Source organism: Palaemon carinicauda, chromosome 7 (assembly GCF_036898095.1).
Source record: "Palaemon carinicauda isolate YSFRI2023 chromosome 7, ASM3689809v2, whole genome shotgun sequence".
Classification (NCBI taxonomy): domain Eukaryota; kingdom Metazoa; phylum Arthropoda; class Malacostraca; order Decapoda; family Palaemonidae; genus Palaemon; species Palaemon carinicauda.
In genome coordinates this window covers 72,183,189-72,189,513 of record NC_090731.1, presented here as the reverse complement: position 1 = coordinate 72,189,513, position 6,325 = coordinate 72,183,189, and positions in this window count along the sequence as shown.

The following is a 6,325-nucleotide window of genomic DNA, read 5'->3' as shown; positions in this document are numbered from 1 at the left end:
GCATTTGAACCAGAATTCTTCCGCCTTATAGCTGTTAAGTAGTATACTTTAAAGCTAGTCATGGTGTGTGCCGGCCGGCACGTAACCTCCTATACTGTACCAGTATTCTTCAATATAACATATACTGTAAGAAGAAAACTATAGTATGGGTTTTGGTACAGCACTGTGTGTTCTAACACTTTTGTGTTTTCTTGCACAAGTCCTTTGCTGTTGCACTACAGATAGGAAAGTGAGTTCTTTCCTGTCTATTATCCAGGATTTTAAAATCATTGCTTAGGTGTGAGCTCCACCTGTTTCCTCTGGAAACTTTGCATTGGTTACTCTAGAAGAGATTAACCAATTGATTTTATTATCTGGAAGGCTGCAACAATGGGTTGTGAGGGAAACACAAGTGTGTGTCTTTCCTTTCTGAATTGTAATGCTATACTATGCATATCCATTGATACATAGTTCACTTGATACTCAGGGAAATTTCTTCTCTTTACAGTAAGACCTTCCGAAGTGCGGAAATGTTTTCTGCAACGTCCGCAGCAAGAATCTCTGCGGACATGAGTTTTGTAGGAGACACGCAGCATGCGCTGTCTCCAAGGATGATCTCCAGTATTGGGACCCTCAGGTAAGTGCTGTGTGCACTAACCTGATTACTGAGGCCTTTGATTCCCCTAGGACAGCGGAATCAAGGGATATAGCAAGGGCGAAGCTTCGTACCTGGGTAAGGAGCTTCCGAAAGAACACCTCTGGCCCCTATCTTCCAAGTGAGAAGATGAGGGCGTATCTTTTCCCTAAGGCATCAGCTGATGCTGTGATTCCCCAGCCACAAGAGGAGATCCCCCAAAGTCAGATCCAGGTGGATGCTGAAGTCGCGGTCGCGATGCAAGACATCCAGTTAGATGACAGGATGTCTGACGTGGACGAGCGTTTGGAAGAAGACCTCCTGGCAGAAGGCCAGGATGAAGTTCAAGCCCCGGACGTCGTAGAGGAAGAGGTCGACGAGGTGTCTGCTACTCTGGTTCAGATTCCGGAGCCTATTCCCTCAACATCGGCCGGTCTCCCAGTAGAGCTAGGACAGGCCCTCTCTTCTATTGTTGGAATGATCCAACAAATGCAGAAGGAGAATCAGGAGAAGGCGGCTGCAATGGAACTGCGGATGCAGAGCCTTGCAGAATCACATGGGCCCCAGAAAAGGCTCAATGTGAAAGACCTTCCCTTGTGCTCAGATGCTAAACCATGTGTCCGGCTGAGGAAGGAACCAGCTTCAAAGGAGGAGACAGAGCCGAAGCAGGTCATAGTGATGGACCATACTAAGGCTCAAGCTCTGCTTTTATCCTCGTTGAAAGAGAGGGGCTTCTTTAACTCAAAAGTAGCTGCATTGAGCAAGAAGCTCCCTTCCTTTGTGTCCTCTCCTGCTAGAGCCTTCCCCTTTTTACAGAAAGGGTTTGCGGCTGTACTAAAAGCAGTCAAGGCCGACAAGCCTTGCCCCTCCCTGAAGGAGTGTAAACCCTTGTTGCTGGCCCTACCTATGGACCACAAAGACTGGAAGGACGTCCATCTTACGTTCACAGTTGGGAAGTTGGAGACTGATATCGCCGGACGTCAGTTCGGCGAGGACCTCCCTAAGCTGTCTGACTTTCTCTTGCAGAGAGAGTTCGAGACAAAAGAAAGACTGGCTGCCTCAATATCTCTTCAGACTACTCTTGAGACGATGGCAAGTGACCCCAAGGTCCAGGAAATGTTCATGGTGGTGGCCAAGACTCATCTGGCCACAGTGACGAAGGACCTTTATGGCTTCGTCAAGGCGAGGAGAGCTTGTAGGGAGTTCGTGTTCACCTCGGCTACGGTGAGGCACGAGCCAAGTAAACTAATCTCCTCCAACATTTGGGGCAAAGACCTTTTCCCTACCGATTTGGTCAAAGAAGTAGTTGATAAGGCCGCCTTGGAGAATAGAAACCTTCTCCAGAAGTGGGGCCTGGCTATCAAATGAAAGTCTTCCCCGGATGAAGGTCCTCAACCAAAGAGGAAGACTATGAGGACTAGGCTACCGTCTCGGCCAGCCAAGCCTTTTAGACAGCAACAGGAACTGCAATTGCCATTGCCTCCAGTGCCCCAGATCGTGGCACAAACCCCGACCACTTTTCAGTGGGTACCCCAGGCCGTGTCGACACAGTCCACGGCATTCACCCCATCGTTCGAAGGGCAGTCTACTTCCTTTCGAGCAAAGCCTAGAGGGGCAGCCAGAGGCTCGTCTGGGCGCCCCTCAAGGGGAAGGGGATTCAGGGGTGGTCGTGGTCAGGGAGGCAAGACCTCAGGACGGCAGTCCAAGTGGGATGATACCGGTAGGAGGGAGACTTCTGAAGTTTCGGGATCGGTGGACCTTCGATCCCTGGGCCCACAGCCTACTCAAGAATGGACTGGGCTGGAGCTGGTACAGCACTCCACACCCCGCCTTCGGGTTTTCCAACACTCCAATCCCGTTCTGGAGGAGTACGTTCAAGAACTGTTGGAGAAAAATGTGATCCGAAAGGTGAAGTCCATCAAATTCCAAGGGAGGCTGTTTTGTGTTCCCAAGAAACACTCGGAAAAGCTCAGAGTCATTCTGGACTTGTCGCCACCCAACAAGTTCACAGTGTATTACAAATTCAAGATGCTAACACTGCAACACATAAGGACCTTACTGCCCAAGAGGGCATATTCCGTCTCTATAGACCTGTCAGACGCCTATTGGCACATTCCAATCAACCGTCGACTCTCCCCCTACCCAGGGTTCAGGCTACAACGAAGACTATACGCCTTCAGAGCCCTGCCATTCGGGCTAAACATAGCCCCAAGGATTTTTACGAAGCTTGCGAGCGCAGCTCTCAAACAATTACGCCTAAAGGGAATTCAGGTAGTAGCCTACCTGGACGACTGGTTGGTGTGGGCAGCATCCGAGACAGAATGCTTGCAAGCTTCCAGTCAAGTGATCTAGTTCCTACAGTACCTAGGTTTCAAGATCAACAGATAAAAGTCTCGACTTTCTCCATCTCAAAAGTTCCAGTGGCTGGGAATCCACTGGGACCTTTTGTCACACCGTTTCTCCATCCCAGCGAAGAAAAGGAAGGAGATAGCGGGTTCTGTCAAGAGACTTCTAGATTCCGAAAGGATATCAAGACGCGAACAAGAGAGGGTACTGAGCTCTCTCCAGTTTGCTTCGGTGACAGACCCAGTGCTAAGAGCACAGCTAAAGGATGCAACCGGAGTTTGGAGAAGTTATGCATCAATCGTGCGAAGAGATCTTAGAAGACCAGTTCCGCTTCGGCTACGTACTCTTCTCAGGCCTTGGTCCCAAGCCAGACTTCTAAAGAAGTCGGTTCTTCTTCAGCCACCTCCCCCGTCGGTGACGATTCACTCAGACGCCTCGAAGGAGGGATGGGGAGGTCACTCTCATCGGAAAAAAGTCCAGGGGACTTGGTCCAAGCTATTCAAGACCTTTCACATAAACTTTCTAGAAGCTACGGCAGTGCTCTTTACCTTTAAGAAAGTTTCCCCGCGTCACTCGAACCACATAAGGTTGGTGATAGACAGCGAGGTAGTTGTGAGATGCTTGAATCAACAAGGATCGAGGTCACCACCTCTCAACCTGGTGATGTTGGCCATCTTCCGATTTGCGGAAAAGAAGAAGTGGTACCTGTCGGCAGTTCACCTTCAAGGAGTCTGCAATGTGACAGTGGACGCTCTGTCCAGGTTCACATCGATAGAGTTGGAATGATCCTTAGACGCAGGATCATTCTCCTTCATTCTGAATCAAGTCCCAGAACTGCAGATAGACCTCTTTGCGACGAAAGACAACAAGAAATTGCCCCTGTACGTGTCCCCGTACGAGGACCCCTTAGAGGAAGCAGTGGACGTGATGTCCCTCAACTGGAACAGAGGGTCCAGGATTTATCTCTTCCCTCCTCACAACCTTCTGTTGAGGGTCCTCAACAAACTGAGATCCTTCAAGGGGGTAGTGGCAATAGTAGCCCACAAGTGGCCGAACAGCGTGTGGTTCCCCCTGGCATTGGAACTACAGCTGAAGTTTGTACCGCTACCAGATCCAGTTCTGACCCAGCGAGTCCAGAAGTCGACTGTCTGCGCTTCATTACATAAAACCCGGACCCTGCAGCTCATGATTTTCTCTCCCTAGCGGTGAGAAAGCGTTTCGGGATTTCGAAAGCCAGCATAGACCTCCTAGAGGAATATAAGTGCAAATCTACTAGAAGGCAATATGAGTCATCTTGGAGAAAATGGGTGGCCTTTGTCAAGGCGAAGAATCCGCAGGAGATCTCGACAGACTTCTGCTTATCTTTCTTCATCCACCTCCATGGTCAAGGATTGGCAGCTAACACGATTTCAGCGTGTAAGTCTGCTTTGACAAGACCCATTCTATATGCCTTCCAGGTCGACCTAGGTAAAGAGTTCTTTAATAAAGTTCCGAAAGCCTGCGCTAGGCTCAGACCTTCAGCACCTCCAAAGGCCATTTCATGGTCTTTAGACAAAGTTCTTCATTTCGCTTCTCTGTTGTGCAATGAAGAGTGTGCGTTAAAGGATTTGACAAAAAAAGTTATTTTCCTATTTGCACTCGCGTCCGGGGCCAGGGTTAGAGAGATTGTAGCCCTCTCGAGAGAGGCAAGTCATGTTCAGTTCCTGGATGGGGGAGAACTGAACCTGTTTCCGGATCCTACGTTTCTCGCCAAGAATGAGTTACCCACCAACAGGTGGGGTCCCTGGAGAATCTGCCCTCTGAAAGAAGATGCATCTCTATGTCCAGTAGAATGCCTAAAGGTGTATCTTCATAGAACTTCAGACTTCAAGGGTGATCAACTATTCAGGGGAGAAACATCAGGCTCAAATTTATCTCTGAATCAACTCAGAGCGAAAATCACATATATTATTCGCAGAGCGGATCCTGACAGTACACCCGCAGGTCACGATCCGAGGAAAGTTGCCTCATCCTTAAATTACTTTAATTGTATGGATTTTGAACATCTCCGTTCATACACTGTCTGGAAGTCTTCCAGAGTGTTCTTTCGCCACTATGCGAAGCAATTAGAGGAACTAAAGAGATCTGTGGTAGCAGTGGGACGCGGTGTTAACCCTACTGTTTAACTCTGCGAGGAACAGTGGTCTTAATTAGGACGATTAATTCCAGGGTGAGTGTGTAGTTACATACTGTACTACAAACTAAGTGAGGGCACTGTGTTGCCCATGTAGACTGTTCCATTTCCGAAGGTTAACTTAGCATAAGTGCAGACATGTGTGCCGAGCGTTTCTAACGCTAATGTTATTGATTTGTAATACAGACTTTTATGACTTTGATACCTCGGTATCTTAAGAGTGGCATTTAATGTTTTTTCTTTCAGACAAACAAGTTCTGTTTACTATCATACTTATGCCTAAAGCTTTGGGTTATCCTCTTCTTATGTACATATATATATATAATTGTGGTTAACCTGTCTATTTATTGCCTGTCAATAAACTGGTTCTTGAGAACCTTGCGTCTCCTTCACCAGTGTCAATTTATTGGTATAATTGAGCATTCATCCTATGTACCTTATCTGGGATAATTCTAATAGAATTGTTCCTTTATGCAAGCTATGTTGCATTGGTTTTCCTCCTATGCGGATATAAAACCTTTGTCCAATACAAGTATTGTGCGGAGAATTGGTCGATATTTCATATTGACGCAGTGATTCTTTACAAACTATGCTTTACTTAATATAGGGCGAGACCACTATATTAGCTTTCCTGGTATTCATATATAGGTATATGTACTCTTCGAGACTTTTCCAGAGTCTAGTAGGACTCTTCCCTGTAGGGGGCAGGAAGCTCTAACATGGTTTATAGTTAGTTGAAAAGATGTATAACGGTAACATCTTAGGTTTCTAGGTCTAGTCGACCGGGAAAAATTACATCCGGGGAGTACGGCACGTTCTGAGAATCCACAGATACAGTAATGCTCTGGTATACTTCCATCAGGACGACATGGCTTGAGCCCAAAAAACGGATTTTGAGCGAAGCGAAAAATCTATTTTTGGGTGAGATGGCCATGTCGTCCTGATGGACCCGCTCTTGCCTTTCTAAGAAAGGGCTGTAGGACCCCTCCCTACATACAGTATCTGTAGCACCTCGTGTACGCTAAAAGGAATACAGATGGCGCCAGGATTGGCGCCAGGCACGCATACGAATCGGATGTTAGGGAGCCTTGGGAGCGGCTCCCCCTTTTTCTTTCCCGAATTCGTTTCTTGCCAATCGCCTTCTACGAGACGAAATCTCTGTCCAGGATGAAGATTGCCATGTGGCGTGTCAA